Source organism: Chlamydotis macqueenii, chromosome 2 (assembly GCF_036417535.1).
Source record: "Chlamydotis macqueenii isolate bChlMac1 chromosome 2, bChlMac1.mat, whole genome shotgun sequence".
Classification (NCBI taxonomy): domain Eukaryota; kingdom Metazoa; phylum Chordata; class Aves; order Otidiformes; family Otididae; genus Chlamydotis; species Chlamydotis macqueenii.
Window position 1 is genome coordinate 135,935,307 of NC_141557.1, and position 17,850 is coordinate 135,953,156.

Sequence of the window (17,850 nt, forward strand, 5' to 3'; positions counted from 1 at the left end):
TTTCAATAAATGCAGTGTATTGAATATTATCACATCATGTCTCAGTCTGGCACATGGCACTGCAAGATATACAGTGCTGCTTTTTCCATTATATTCCAGAAGGAGTAACTGGTGAAAGCCTACACTTAGAGATGAAACCAATAAAGGATCACAAGCAGTGCTGAAAGGCTTAAAAAAAACAAAAAAAAAAGAATCCTGTACAAAGGACCCTGCAGTGCATGTTTCAATGCCATTCAAGTTCATGAGACATCCACACTTTCTACCTGTGCATCTCTGTGCATCGACTCAGCTGGCAAGTTAGACTGTTCAGCTTTTTCCACTCCACATACAGCTGACACCAATTTTGTTTTCCTAGAAGGCCTCTCCATAGTTTTGGAAGGTTTTAGTCCAGTCCTTTAGGTATGTTTAATCTCCAAGGAGATTTGATAGCAGCTCCAGAGACTGAGGCAGCTTTTGTGTTCCTAGTCCTTTGTAGAATAAACACAGAGAAACTGAATAAAACACTAAGTGTTTAGAGCATCAGTAGCACTGCAGAACATATTTGAAAAGGAGGATTTAATGTGAAAGAATAAAGATCATCTATGTGTGAGGCAAATACAAAAAGAACAATCCAGATATATTATGAGACACGCAACAGAAAACAATAGATGCTATAGAAAGAGATTATGAAGAAACAGTATTCTGTATTTAAGATTCCAAGTTTGCACCACTCGAGTATAATATTACATTTGGATAAAATTAGAGTCAAAGAAGAACAGCAAATCATATTTAAAACCAGGTTAGAATAAGAATAAATGCTTGTATTTTCATGATGTTCTAACTGAATTAGATGTGTATGTCAGGCTGTATGAAAGCGTATCATAAGCTAAGAATGCCTTGGTTTTTTATATTACTTGTGTTCATAATAGACTGGAAGTTTCCACTGATTACATTTTTAAACACCTCCTAAGAAGGAGTAAAATCTGTCATATTAAAAACAAATAAGTGAATGAGAGGTTTTGTCACTGAAGTTTCCTTGCATTTTTACATTATATTACCCAGCAATAAACCTTTCTTGATTAACAATGGAGTAGTGAATACCATGTAGCATAAAGAGAGTTATCAAGTCTACTGTGCAGAAGATATGTAAGATATAGAGCTTTTAATTTTCAAACAAAATTCTCAAATTTATTGTGACATTCAGGGGCAAAAATTCTCTGATTTCCAGGTTCTTTTTAGTATTTCACAAATAATAACACTCTGATTTTGACAGTTTCCATTTAAATTACTATTTTTCTTTTACATCCTGAAGTTAAGATTACATTTTTCTCAGATAATAAAAATTTCTTAGAGTTCTTGGCTCATAATTTGTACCCTGTTGTACCTCATATGAGACATCTACGTAGTGAAATTATGTAATAGTATGTAATTATGTAATACTATTATGAAATAGTAAGGACTACATAGTCCTTACCTGTATTATAAATAATGGAGATTTAAAAAGTGGAAGAAAAGGCATGAAGATTAGTTTCCTCCAAGGAATGAAGGTGAATTTCATAGGTCTGCAGAGAATGTGCAAGGAGTGGTGACTAAGACATTGGTCCTTTTCTTGCTTTTATCCTTGGTATAATTTGAGGGGAAGTCGTAATTATAGTGGCATCCATAAGAGGCCCTGTAGAACGACAGAACCTTTTAAAATGTCCACAGAGCTAGACATTTTAGCTCTGACTCAAGTTGCCCCCTCTCTAACCACCTGATCCAGAATGACTGTTCTCAGCTCCTGACTTTCACATGTTCCACATCTGCCACAGCTGGGATTTTGAATTCTCCTTTACATCAGTCTTCCCTTTTCCTGACATGTAAAGGGAAAAAGCAGTCCTACCAAGAGCTTACACAGCCAGCATAACTTCACCATGTTCCCAGCTGCCTTGGTCTTTCGGACAGTGGCTGTGTCCTGCGCCTGTAAAATAATAACCACAGTGGAGGCCTTTACTGATAGAAAGAGAAAAATGGAAATAATTTCTGGTTCTCTTCTAATAGAAATAACAGAGTTTTACAGAGTTTAACTCAAATTAGAAAGGAAAAAAAAAGTTTCCACTATCTAGGATGCATAAAATCACAGGGGTTAGAAATGGAAAATTAAGATGGAAATATGTATTAGATCATCCATTTCTCTCTTATGTCTCTCTTATGTCAGCACAATCATTTTCCCCTATATTATACTGTCTAGGATTTTGTCCAGTTCCAAATAATTAGATTTTCACCATATCCCTAGGCTGACTGTTCTAAAGATAAATTAAGCTGAATATTGGTGGTTGTATTCCTGGATCTCTGTTGTTCTGGTTGTTCTACTCCCTGCTTTCTGGGTTTATACCTAATTATTATGGTAGGCATCTTCTGACAAGAACATTGAATTTCTCTCTGAAGTTTACCTGCAGTAGAGTTTCTCTTTTTACCTTCAGTGTTGGCACTAGACATAGTTTGCATAGGTGGCTCCTCTGCTGCCATAATTCAATTTAAATATCTGTGACTTATGCACCTCATTTTCTTTGCATAATTTTGCAGCATGCCCATCTGTGTTGCAGATCTGCAGACATTACCATATGTAGGACACTTATTTTTGAGATACCAAGTGCCATAACTCCCACAATTCTTTGCCTTAGTTTACTGTTTACTGGTTCTGGTAGAATTTTTGATTTTTGTTTTTAAATTAGATGCTCTTACTAGGAGCAGATTTTTTTTTTTTTTTGAGTGATAACCACACCATCTGCCTTTTCATTTTCTTCCCACATTTTATTTGTAACTTAGCAACTTCTACAAAGTTACTGATATTTTGCTCTGTAGTTTATGTGGAAGCTGATCACACTGCAATCATTACTTCAGAACAGTTCTTTATTAATACAATTAATCTTATCTTTTGTCAGAGGCTATCTGTATAGTTCTCGATATTGAGAAACAATATATTCAGTTTTTGTGACCTAAGATTTTTTTTTTTTGTGATTTTTCCATTCTAAGAAGCATCAATCTTTTTTTGTGCTTATTCTTCAGTTCATAGCTTCCCTCTTTCTCTTGTCATTACCCCATATGGATCCCATCACTATCTGCATGATACTAGATGTACAAATACTTCTATTAGTACATAGAAATTCTCTTATGCTGAAATCACATACAGGTTCTGATCCACTTTTGGAAAGAGTGATTCTCTCTTAAATTTGTGGTGAACCAGGAGATCACATATTATATTCAAGCTCATGGTGACAGGGTAGGATGCCTTTTCCCCTTTGAGTGAAATTAAAAATAATTAATCTCATAGTTTAGTGAGCAAAAAAAAAAAGAAAATGAAGGTTTTATGACCTTCCTTGTAATTATGATTTAATAGCAACCATGCAAATAACTAACAGAGAACCTTTTCTCTAGAAGTAGAAACAGAAACTTTATATTGCCTAAATTATGATGGAATTGCAGTTGAATCATATACAAGGTGTTTAAATGGCAATGCAATAACAAAAAATAAATAGGTGAAAATATCTAACAGAAAAAAAAGTCAAGAATTATGAGGTAGTCAAGAAAGATGGGTTTCTTCGCTTTTGAGAAAAAGGTAAGCAACAAGAACAAACATGAGCTGCTGACTCACCATAAAGAAAAGACAGAACATTTTGTTCCTTACAGTAGAGAGAAATCTCATGGCTTTAGCTGGTATGTGATATTGGGATTTTCTAGTATCATTAAGTCAAATATCTCCAAACAAGCACACTGTGACTATCCTGGGAAATACTGAGAACCTTTTCTAGAGGAGTTAGTCATTGGAAGGAGTGACACAGGAATAGCGTGGAAGGTGACCTGCTACAATGACTGAGAACAAACCAGTGAAGAAGGGACTTGAGGTAAATTCTAAAATGTTGCATTGCCTTTGCATAATCTCTTACACATTTGTGGAGCCAAAATCCTTTTAAGAGACATCGCCAAGTCTCTCTCACACATGACCTGCTTTGACAGGTTTCTTTTCCTGAAGGTCTGACCTTCTTTAAGGATTCCATTTCTAAAAGCAGCAGGAACAAATCAAGAACAGAAACAGCCGAAAACTAACACATGTATTCAGTTACCATATGAGATTTCTCATGTGTAATAAGTCTGGATTTATAATTCATAATTTTGGCCACATTCCACTGTCTTCATGAAATATTTAGAGGCTATCTTTTTTTCATTATTATTTTTTATAACATTCTCTAAAAGATTATTCTAGTCTGATATGACATGGTAGAACCTGTTTGGTTTATAAATGAATGGTCAACAAATGGAAGTCTTCTGTTGGCATACAAAATACTTATGAGTTAGTTTTTCCCATCAGTCCACACATCTCTGAAAATCTGGGTTATTGCATGCTGATACGATAAAAAAAAAAAGATAATAATCTGAAAAATTCATTTAAACAGTCTTTGGTTAGTATATGAGGTAGAAAGACCACTGCTGGGGATACTTAACAGATTGAAAGTTGTTAAGGTCATGGATTTTGAATTTATTAGAATTAAGCATTAATCACATTCAACACAAGTTTTAGTGTACCTTTTGGTCTTCCACATAGAACAAAAGGAAGTTAAGAAAATGGTTTAGATTCCCATAGTAAAATTTTCAGATTAACTTCTTCAGCCATTATACCCTGCTTTAAGGCTGCCAAAGCAATTCTTTGGCTTTTGAGCGATATCTGTTCTTTGTTTAAAAGACAGAATTGTTAAATTACCTTCAGTAATTGAAAAGGAAGAATACATGAGGTATAGGAAGTCTAAGCAAAAATAAAATCATATGAACACATGCTGTAAAATAAACTTAATTTATAAATACCATATGTGTGTGTTCTGTTGACCCTAATTTTTGTTGAGTTAGCATGACAGCTACAGGGCCACAGCTCTCTGTTTATGGCTAGAGAGATCCACAACCATCTACACTACCTGAGATTGCAAAAAATCTATAGTAACATGATAACTTTTAGAATACAGTATCTTTTGTCCTATTATCCGATAAATATTTTTCTCTCATTTTTTACAATTAAAACTTGAGTCCTATGATTGTCAATGAAATAATTTCATGTTACTACTTTCCAAGTAATTTGCTTGACTTATGATAACTAGCTAACAGAGTACTTCAGAATACTAGCTGCATAAAAATGATAATGTATACATGCTAATGCTTGATGAAAAATTAAATAAAGGTAAAATAAAATGCTTTTATGCTCCAAGATGTGGTCTCTGTTTTGGCATGTACTTGAGAAATCTGATTCAGTGTAAAGATCTGAATACCCTATATTTTTAAATAGCTTTATGAATTAGTCCAGATACACTGAAATAAGGAAGCCACCCCAAGCATTGTAGCACCGAAAGAGACCTTCTGTATCATTGATAGTACTGTCCTCTGTCATTGATAGAGGTGCTTGTTATTAGAGGCACCTACTGCACTATATTAGCCATTTATATCTTAAAAAGAGTTACACTTAATGTTAGAACACATTATTGCTCTGATGGTTATTTATCACTTTCTAATTTACTTCCTTAACATATTTATTATCAGTATATACACATTTCTTTTTGTACCAATATTTGACCTTGGTTTAAAGAGCTAACTACCTTTGGTTTTATGCCTCAGATGTACATAAGAGACAACAATTACTTTCTTTTTCAGCTTTTGTCTTGCAAGATTAAGGAAACCAATTAATTTTATTCACATAAGATGGACTATCAGCTTCTCAGATCTTAGTATACTCTAAAATCATACAGGTAAGGTATGGTCATTGTGTCGTCAGTTACACCATGGTTCATCTCCTCTTACTTGATTCCAACTGAGAAGTTCCTGCATACAGCAAAATAAATTTCCCTTCTTCTAGTCAATTCTTAATTTTCATTTTTGCGAACTTGTGCTCTCAAGATATTTTGCTCTCAGTGTACAATATTCTAACCATTCACCTGTGTGAGACCTTCAATTTAACAATGCTCACAAATTGCAGCAGTACATTATATTCTTTATGCCTAGGCTATTAATAAGAACAAACACTATCTATTCCAGTAACATCACTAGTTAACCACTCTGCATCTGATATGTTCATAGTCAGTACTTTCCATTAGGTATTTTTCTTTAGTTAGCTCCTCACATTTCTCTTTCTCATCTGTCTTCCTTAAGTAACAGCCTTTCTCTAGAAGCAGTATAACAAATGTTTTGCTAATATTTAAAATAAATGAATTATATAATTTGTTTTGTCTAAAAAATCAGATATGAGAGAAGGCATTAACTTGGTTTGACTTTTGGTAAACTAACACCAGTTTGTATATCATTTATTATTCATGTAATGTTTTTAATTATTCTTTCTTTCAGCAATTTATTCTAAAACTTTATGTATTTCTGAAATAACTGTTATTGGCCTGTAGAAGCCTAAATTAACACATATACAGATACACTTTTGGAATTCACCAGTAAAGAGCATCCTCCATATTTGTTAGATTTGTTGCAGAAGTTTTGCTACTGGAAAGGGGATTTCCTTTGTCTGTCCTTTCAGAGGTCTAGGATTAAGGATTCTCACTCTGTTCTCATCCCTCCACATTCTTTGGATTTCTGAGTTATACTGGATAGGATCATTTCCCTAGTCTCATTCTCCTGAACTATCTCACTTTTTCCTTTTTGGTCAGCATCCTTGTCTTTATTTATTGATAAAGCTAGTATGAGCTTAATTTTATATCTAATAGCTGCAAGTTTCTGACTGATTCTCTTTGAAGTTTCATTTCTTTCTCTTGATTTCTGTTTTTGGGGTTGCTTTGATTGAAACAGTGAAGCACTTTTGGAATTGCGAGTCCAAAACCTTTTTCTCCCAGCAAGCCTTAGACTCCAGTTGGCAATCAGAATGATGAAGGACTCTTAGATATCTGGAAAGCAGGTAAAAAAAAGTTTTTCTTTGTTATCTACTTGTATGTCTATTTTGACAAAACTGCAAAACCAAAGTGACATGACAGAACTCATTTAGAAACTATGCCGCAGTTCAAAGATAAAAAAGTGAATAAATGGTGAAACTTCTTTACTCATTTATTGAATTTCTCATGTCTTGTTAGTTCTTTCATTAATCCCTATATCACCTCTGTGAAGGCTATTTCTCTTTTAAATAAGAACTTTGCTTGACTGACGATTTGCTCATTTAAAAACCAAGTTCATTTTATTACTCATCTTTCTTTTAATCTTTCAAATGTATGCATACTTTTCTTGTGTTTCTGAGCACAACTATTACATTTTGTCTTCTCTATCAGTAGGTCTCCATACTGCATCACTTTTCAAATTGAACTAATGCTACAGTGCCAGAGGTGGTGCCAACATGGAAAATAAATCTCTTGAGATGGATAAAATATAATTAAGCAAAAGTTTGAACAAAATGTTTCCATGAAAATAAAAAGTGATTAATAATAAAATAAGTGTATGTAACTCCTATTTTTGTCACATACCTAAGTGGCAAAACACAAAATTGTAATAAACAGTGTGTTGCTCTGTCATAATACTTTCCATTTAAAAGTTTACAAATTCAGTATAATAATTCCTTAAAGTTTATAAGGATTCTGTGAGGTTGTTTTCTGTATAAACTGAAAGAAATCTAAGCCTCAATAAAACGGACAAATCAAAGACCAAGGAACATACTCACTGTCATACCTTTTCACTCTTTGCTTTAGTGTCAATTGACAGTAGAAGGATATCTGCATCACTATATGCAAAGCTACATCTTATCAGGTCTGGGCCCTAAGTAACCTGCCCATACAGATGCAGGAAGTATGGTCAAAGTTTGACTCTAGCTTCCCTGCAAGGAGTTCTGCAGTCTTTCAAAACACAGAAGAAACTCAGCACAAAAGTTATATGGTAGAAGAAAGAAGCAGAAAAAAAAGTATTCTTCAAATATTTTAAATTTAATTAAATGAGATGATAACTGGGTTTATCATGCAAATTTTTCTCTAGGCTTCCATCTCAAACTTGCAATCGAGAAAGTAGGACCAATTTCTTAAAATAAACAATAGGCTACCATGTCAGGTAAGTGCGTACATAAGACATACAGTATTCATGCCAAAAGACTACTGAGTACTACATAATGCTAAAACATTTTCATTCAGCATGTATTTGCCTCTTGACTTTTAGCATTCATGAACTACTTGGTTGACAAGTTTGATAAGAAATTTTTCATGTCAGCCGCAATTGATGTTCAGGATTTAAATCAATGTGTTTTCATCAGTTCACTGATAATCCAGGTATAAGTGTGATTGATATAGAAGGACTTGGAGAAATCCACCTGACGTTATTGAAGTCAATATGTATACCTTACTACATATATCATTTATATTATAACTTCACAGGCTTATAATGACTGTTTTTAGCAAAGTTTTATCTTGAGCTGTCAAGTATAGAAGAAAATACACCTCTTCCTTGTATCATTGCTTAAAGTTGCATTGCTTTTACTAAAATATTTCCATACTCATTTGTTTTGTGAAGGAGTTTTTGCAGATGAATTTATATGTTGCTTATAAGGCATGTATAGCATATATTGTTTTAATTTTAGTGTCTCGTGCCCCAAAATGCAAGTGGGCACACATATTCCAAATCACCTTAATTTTTGTAGGGGAAAAAAAAAAAGTACAAAAAATATGGATGCATTTAATATAATATGAGGATGAAGTGCTTGGTTGGCCCTACAAACAAGGAAAGCATATCTTCAAGTGATGTTATTTTCCTTACACTTGCACTTATCTTTTTTTTTACAAAAAAAAAAGAAAGTTAACAAGATTACATTTGAAAAGAATTAGCTTTTGCAGTAGAGAGAGAAAGGTGGAGCTAAATTTCCTTCTTTTTTTCATAAGCTAAGACAAAAGAAGATTGGAAAAAAAAGTTTTAAATCCATCATTAAAAAAAATAATAATCCTACATTATACTTACAATCAGTGAAAGCTGATCTAAGGAAGCTAAGATGACTGGCAGCTTACAAATTTGGATTTCAACGTCTTGGCTCCCAGTATTTCTCCAGACTTTCCCATATGCTCACAATTCATATCCTAATTTGCCCCTGCCTTTTATGTATAATGCTAGTTCAGCATGCATCCTTTCTTATTCATTTTTTTACAAGAATCCTAGGGACTTACATATGTAAATCAGAAATTCATAGAAGGGACCATTTGGAACATCTAGTCAGGCCACCTGTTTGTTGGAAGCAATTGGATCAAGCTCAATCTGTAAGATTTTGTCTAGCTTTTAGAAGAATATTTAACCTCATCTTGAAGTCTTTCAATACAGTGAATCATTGTACCAACTAATCTTCTGACCATGATAACATCTTATTTCAAGGTCTCTTTATCAGATGATAAGCATAAGAAATAGTAAATATTAGTACCACATATAGCAAAGTGACTTAGAAGACTGGCTTATACCTTTCAAGTGTTTTTGACCCAATGTGAACCCAAGGGAAAAAAATCCTACAGTAGGGTGACAATTTTTTGCCACACAGTAATAACCTGTATTGATTTTTCTTCTATCTTCCAGAGTTTTTATAGAAATTGCATTAGAAAAAAAGGTGTTATATGTATTATGTCATTTTCCTAGTGTTTAAATCCTTCTCCTCCTACCCCACCTCCCCCCTTGAGTTTTACACTGTTTTGAGAGTAGGAGACTTCACCTAACTCTTCATTTCACTAGTTGAGTTTCAGCAATTTTTTCTCTGAAGACTGAAGCTGTTTCTGTGGTCCACATCTCCAACAAAAAGAACCAGTAAACTTCAAGCTGTACACATGGCACATTGGGTTTTCACACCAGATTTTCTCCTGCCAGTCACATGTGAAGTGAGCACACTGTATCTTTCCTGCCCTGGGAGTGTAGACTATGGTCTTTAAGACACTTAGTTGATTGATTCCTAATTTTCTTCAAGGAAAATTCTGAAAATCTTGCTTTACAGCAATAGCAAACCAATTTAAAATAAAAATATAATTATATATATTTATGTGTTTCAATATCATTAACCTCATTAAAAAAAATCTAATAAAATTGTGGGTTTTTTTTTGTTTTGTTTTGTTTTGTTTTTTTAAGCCTTAAGCATCTCTTACACCTTCCCCTGCTAGCTGTTACAAAGAGCTAACAAACTGTGAGCGCTTTTGTCAGACTTCAGTCACAGATTGCTTTAAGGTCACAAGACTTAAAATCAATGAAATTCACATTCATTCCTTCCCCTAATTTTCCTCCAAACAACGTTTTATGACAGAAAATAACCCTGTTATTTTGATTAGGGCACCCTTGAGTAGCAAGGATGTGGATTTGTCTACAAGTCAATCAAAGGGGATGAACCCAGATGAATCCCACATGGGAGTAGGCACCATGCACGCACAGCGTCCCAGTAACGTCTAGGCTTCAGCAGTTACACACATTTCTAACTAGCAGTGTCCGGCATGGTAAACATTCAGTTGCTCAGCCCTTACAAGAAAGATGTTCTAAATGCTCTTGATGTCCAAATATTTAATTCAGATGCCTTAATAGGTATTATTTAATTGCCTCGCATGAATGTAGCCCATGTCCATTTCTGGGACTGGACTTCAGCAGCCAAGACATGATGGCATGATAACAACAGCCATCCATGTCTGCCTATGCTTACCTGTACACTGATATACTCACAGTACACGGTGCGATTTCACTATTTGCCGTCTTTCTTTTTGTAGCTGACTTAAAGGACCTAGCTGAATATCATATTGCAGGAGATTATTAAAGGAAGATTTCCATTTATTTTTTGTACAACTTATAGTGATTTAACGTATCTCATACAGAGATGCTGTAGGAAAGTAATTGGGGGATCTCTGAAATTGCAGTATATTTGGGAAACATAAAAAGCCCTCTTCATAGGGTATACTTAAACTGGTTTTCCAGGTCATTAGGCTTATCAAAAACATGTAAGAAAACAGTCTGGGATTGTTTCACATTTAAGTGAAACATTCTTGTATTTTAAAACCAATTCTCTTTTCTGCTAATTTCCACTATTTACTGCATCACTAGGTTTATAAATTCAGTTGTCCTGGTTATTATTTTTTCTTTCTCCTACTTAAATTCTTTCCGAGTTTCAGAAATAAAGGAGATAGTTACAGGACAAACTTACTGAGCTGGCATATAGCTCTGGGCAATTCATCTACATTTTTCTGATACTATAAATCCCTATTTACATCAATTGAAGAAAGGTCAGCAGAGCTGCTAATGAAGTCTGGCTCACTGCAGTCAGTATTCATTCAAGACATAGCTAGAACTGCTATCTGTCTTCTGCATAACTCACTTCATCAACTTGGCTGGCAGCTAATATTTTCAGTGATAAAGAGACTGTAGAAAAATTTTTTTTTTCACCAACCATTTTGGCTCTTCTAAATTAATCTTTTAGCTTCCGTTTATGCATTGCCTTTATTTACTTGTTATTTTTCATTTCCTATCTTACACCTTGTTTTCTGACTTTCCTCTCAGAACAGCTGTATTTTTTAACAATCCTGACACCTGAAGAAGGCTATTCTTTCTGCAGTGATCATCTGACAAAAATGAAGCATATCCTATAGGACTTAGCACAGCACTGTACATTCAGAAATTATGTATATTAAATGTTCTGAATAGTGCAACAGAACCTGGCTTACTCCTGATAGACTTTTCTACATATTATTTGTACAGGAGATAGAAAACCTGGAATTTGGCTTTCTCGGTAGATTGCTCTTTGAATGACATTAACATGCTTTATTTTCTCATAAATGGGTACATCTCGGACTTCATCAGGGAAGACACTTTCTAAGTAAAAAGAAGACAGTTGGGACACTGGATTTACTCAAAAGCGTTAACTTGCAGCAATATATCACTGCTATCCTGCTTTGTTGACCACAGTTGAAGATGACTGAAAACCCTGTCTGCTGCTATAAAGGGATCTCATTATGCAAATCGCATGAAAATATTGCCCTCTATCATGTCAAAAAGTTTGTTTCTCAAACTATATGAAGCCAAATAACAGAAAAGGGCCACATTTCTTCATATATTCTTCTGATACCTATGGATGCAGATAAAAACTGAGTTTTTAAATCCTCTACTTAAATGGGTAGTGTTGTTGTAGCAGGATGGTCAAAAGACACCAAGTGCTTTGGAAAAAGTGGTCTCATAAACTAGGCATGTAACTTATAGTTAAAAGGGTTTTATCTCATAATACATTAATTTCCACAACAATAACATATATTGAATTTAGCAACAATAAAACCTGTATTACACTAAAATGGAGAAATAGCATGTCTTTTATTTTTTTTTTTTTAAAAATGAAGTAATTTAATATTGAGATGAGCTCATTTTTTTGTTCCCACCCCTTCTGAAAATGTTTGGAACTACTTTACTCCTAAAGTAGTCCCAAAACAAAAAATGTTGGTTTTACTAAAAGCTCCTAAACCAATATGTAATTTATACTCTGTGATATGGCGGCATGTTGTGTTGTGTTTGAACACTAACTCCGATTTTTTACATTGACTGGAAAAATCTTGTAAACCAAAGTTTTTATTAAATGCAGGGATAGAACAAGAAAACTCCACTTAAATTGTATTTAATGCTATTTCACATATTGCCACTAGTCTATGAACTCAACCCAGTCTAACTCAAATGTCTTTTCAAATCTCATAAATATCATAGATTAAAACTTAACTTGATATGACAAGGGTTTTCTATGGCCCCTTTAATCGTGAATTACACTGCAAAGTAAAGTTTTAAGGCAGTAAAGAGAAAAAAAATATAGTTATAGGCCTTAGTATCTCACTGCACAGGGTAATTAAAAAAATGTAGGGTTTTTTTTTCCATTTTCATATTATAAAAGCCTTCTAAATCAAGAATAATATATTTTAAAGGATTCATTTTTCAATATTAAAAATACAGTAAGCGTTTATATATGATAGCTTGTGGTCTATCTATAAAAAATTTTTGTACATTGAAACATACTGAAACATGTTTTGAATTATCTTATATTTCTTTAAAAATACTTACAACAGCTCTATTAGGATTTCACTTCCTGTTTTACAGCTGCTCTGAATCTTAACACTGACATCTATTATAGGAGAACTGGATTCCTAAAAAGTCAATGTATGCATAGCAATGTCACTGGCAAAATTTCACAACAGAGCTAGAGACATTTTTTGCAGAAAATGAATTTTCTGCAAAAGAAGCAAAACTAAAAAAAAATCCAAACACATGTTTAGGTTTCCAGCTCATTTAATGGTGCCTGCTTGCATTGATAGACTTTTTAGTCATAAGAAAATAAAAACAGTCAAGTGAGAGGCCTTGCTATGTGATTTTTTTACTTGAGAGTAAATGGATTAGGGATGGAATGCTTGTCTTTTTGCATAATGAGTGCTCCACAGTCTTTTCTCCTTCTAGTGCCCACTCAACATTAAAATATTTTCATATGACATTGAAAAATATGCCTAAAAGCCAGATAATAGCTCCTGCTACACAAGCTTGAGTAGGCAATAATAGTCACAAAGGAAGGAAAAACAGGAATGATGTCCTGTTAGGGTTTAAGAAAGAGCAGGAGTAAACAAAAAGTAAATAAATACAGTAATTTTTATCCATCGGACAGCACTGAGATTAAGCTGTGTGCTCTCTAATTGCTCGATGGAATTCCTATTCCCCTGAAATCAGAGTCCAGCAAAAATTTAAATAGCCAATTCATCCAGTAATTAACATCTGCATGACCACATACACAGACTTATCAATTAATTATTATTTTCCAGTTCCAGGTTTCTCTGCTTGGCAAAAATATTATTCCCAAATTGACTATGACAGGGAAGTACAGAAGTATATTATAATTTTTTCTTCTAAAGAAGCAGAACTCTATCTTGGTAAGTATTTTCTACATTTTTTTTTCAGCATCTGAACTAATTTGTTAGAAAATATTTTACTTCACTTTTCCCTGAAACACGTCTTCTGCTTTCTTGGCTTGAAGGTCTTGAAAAATCATTTCACTTATTGAGTCATAGCTAGAAATTTTGTATATAGAACAAGACGTTTATTCATAAGTTAATTTTGAAATTAGGACCATAGTCTTGAGTACACTTTGGAAGTGAAAGATTATAAGTGAAGAATGAGGGAATGTTTACTGTACAACATTAATGTCAGAAGTCTGGGATCATTGAAGAGGCTGCTGGTACGCTGTTCACATTGATGTGTCCCTTGAGAAGGGGAAGCTCTCTCTTTCCTGTCAGCAACACATAGCGGATTCATCTAAAGAGGATGGATGTATAGACAACTGCCACCAGATGTTTGTCTGAAATGAAAGGGCAAAGTATCTCAACAAGTTGAGTTTATACAAAGACATTTATCATGTTTTCTAGTGAAATATCAGGATCAGTTGTCCTCATGATTCACGAGGAGGACATGATCAAAAAGGAGGCCTGTTAATTTCAGGATACCTATGGAAAACATGATGGGAAATCATCTGGCATATCCATGCAGCTGAAGCTTATTTTTGCTACACTAGTCAAGTTCAAACCGCCATGCAAGCTAGGATCAGTAGCCAGCAGTGAGAGTATGCATAGGTTCATTGACTTATTACCAGCTATTTTCAACTTGTCAGATGCTTTCAAACCATGAGTAATAGCCAGGACTCCTCCACGTGGCAGCAGGGAATCAGCATTCTAAAGGGACAAATTGTATTTGCTTCTGTTTCCTTGTGATTTGCTGAAGGCTCTGATCCTGGAATCCTGAGAACTTTTCTCACAGCATCAAAAGCAGAAAGCTGAAGAATCTGTTTTTAGTTGCCTGACCTTTAAGGGAAAAAGCCAGACCAGAACAAGGCTGTGTTTACATTTTCCAGTCAGGGGAGGAGTGACAAGATTGGTAAGGGTGTTAGAAACATCAGTTCTGCAAATGTGAGGAAGCCATCTGGTTTGCATTATGTTGACCACTATATAGAACTCAAATTTTTGTTCCCTTTTTTTTTCCCCTGGGAAAATTGTTGCTTGCTGCTGAGCAATGACAGAAAAATAAATGAAAGCTGAGTAGGATGAGGTGTGTGTGTAAGAAGGATTGACACAGTGAGCATTTTCACATTAGAGACCTAATAAGAGGGAGCTTAGGTGTTCTGATCTGGAATCAGTGCTAGATCCTGATGCAAGACTTTGAAGATTACATTTGGCATTAAGAAATTAGTGATTCCTTTGTAAATCCATAAAGAGAACATAATTTGGTTGTACCCATGGATGCTGTTGATTCACGCTCTAAATCTTTGGGACTTTTATATTGAGGAGAGCTTTGCTTGAGGCTGTCACTGGAAAGACTTTGGTATGAGTTGGTCATTTGAGGTGGACCTCATCAACTTGTCTAGAGAGTTTTTCTTCCCCTTTTCCCTAACAATGCCAGATGAAGCAAGATCAAGATCAAGGAGCATGTTAAAAGTTTGCAGTACGCTGGACCTCTTACAGCAGTGACTATTATGGTACTTGTTGTTAACAAGTGGAAAAGCATAAATGCAATAAAAGCTTTACCATGGTCCTGAAAGAGTTTGTTATATTGGAGTAGCTTGAGAGTTTCACTATATACTGTAAATTTGTGGCTTATAGAAAAAAAAAATCTGAACAGTTTATATGTAGTCTACAGCAGAAATGCTTCCTGGGCCTCCCTGCAACAATGTTTACCTATTTTTTTTCAGATCTCTCCTTCTGAAAAGATTATTTTTTTCTTGACCAAGGTTACTTAGAGCCAGCTGTTTTTCTGCTTCATGTTTGCTGCGATGGTACTGATTTCATATTTGTTCTTTTAATTGCTCACATCCCAGTAAGCTGATGCCTACTGCATTTTCCAAGCCAAAAACATCATCATTATTGTGAAAGAATCACTCATTCTGAAATAATGTATTTGCTTCTGAAATACGTTTTTCTCTTTTCCTTTTATATTTCTCCTTCTTTGATGTTGGTTTTCAAGACCTTCCTTGTGTCTGTAATTAATGTGACTCATTGAAAGTACTCTTCCTCTTCTTGCTTCCTTGTAAGCCACATTTGGACAGACTTTAAGCAGTTCTCATTTTCCACGGGACCCCTTTAGCTTTTAATATATTATTTGAAACGTTGTAAAAGAGAATTTTAGGCAAATAGCCTAACAGAACAGAACAATATTTAATAGTGACCTGCTTCTATGTATTTTCTTGTAATGAAAATCATTAAACAGATGAGAGAAGTATTAAAGTTGTCACTAAATTAATACATAATTTTTCTGTGGAAAAACTCCTGGAGACCTCTTTCAAGCTCAAAAGTTTTATACTTCCATGTACTAGTACATGAGGCACGTAAACAGCAGAGATCTGTTAATCGAAGCTCACACGACTCTCTGAATATATGGCAGTCCATGAGTATCTCAGTTTTTCTGCAGTGAGGATTTATTATTCATTATTTATACTTGTTAACAAGTAAGCTGATTCAGATCATACAAAGTTCAAGAACACCTTGAAAGCCCCTGTAAAAATGCAATACTGTGAAAAAATTGCTATGAGGTTTTAGATAGCAGAAATGTATTGAAAGTGAAATTTAAACAGTGACATAATGCATGAAACCTGGCAAATTAAAGTGAAGAGTTGAATAGAAATGTTTAGTTTATCTGTTTCTACACAATGAAATTATCTGCAGTGATTTATCCGCAAGTGTCTCCTCAAAACTATAGCTCCAGTTTTAAGACCTACTTTTGGTTTTAGCTAAAATGCCATATTAGGTGGAGAACACAAAGAAATATTCTGTTTTGGATTATGTGTGCAGCTGCCTTGGCAGCAAGGGGACTTATGCCTGCAAAAAGAAACCTCTGTATATGGTTTGTAACAACATCTCCTTGGACTGAAGCATCAGCCTGACCTTTCAAGGACCAAGTTCTGGCATATTTATTTTCCCTGAGTACTATCTATCCAGGATCCAACTCTGAGCTCAGTGCAGATGCCGATGGCTACAACAGAGATGAAGCTGTATTTATGCAGACCAGGTATACTAAGTCAAAGTTACTAAATCCTATATCCTAGTCGATATTCTCAAGGGCAGTCATCACTTACAACTTCGTCTAAATTCACTAGAGTTTATGAATGCTCAACAGCTCCTGGAAATCATCCCATATAAACTTAATTGCCAAAACAGGCCTTTAGAAACCTAATGTTAGGTACTCAGAGTTGAAAAATTTAACAGTGAAATCTATTTTGGTCCAGGATATTTTTTAAGTTTTAAATTCCAGTAAGTCTGAAGATTTTCTCACACGTAAGTTACCTTTTTTAGTTGTTTAATGTAGACTGAAAAGAAAAAAAAAAAAGGTACTTGTATTTCCAGACATTAAATAATATTCTGTCTACTTGGACTCCTAATAAAAAAAAAAAATCTTTTTGATGGCTTTGGAGATAAGCCCTGTGTGGTTTAACTGTAGAAACGGAATAATCAAATGTTTCAATGGGCTTGCTGCTCACATTTGTTTTTTTTCCAGGGGAAAAAAAAAGTTAATAGTTTCATTTTTCACTCACAAGGAACACAAAGAGTTTCAGTGTACAGAGCTGTGCAACCTCCTTACCTTCCTTTGTAGTTAAAACTTTAACACGATAGCAAGAAGAAGAAAAGTGAGACTTAATTTCAATTCTTATTTAAAAAATCAAGTTCAGACTTCCTACTGAAGTATATAAATGTTCTGAAAGGGACAAAGCTAAGGGTAAATATTCTAGCATAGGGCACATATTTTCATATTGCTGTTTGGTTTGTGTATGAGGGGGAACAAAGAAGAATGGTTTGATTATCAGAGAGGAAAGGGCATTTTAATGCTGCTTCCAGAAGTTTTGAGTCCGTACCTGTTCCGTACAAAGAGGTTGTCGTATCA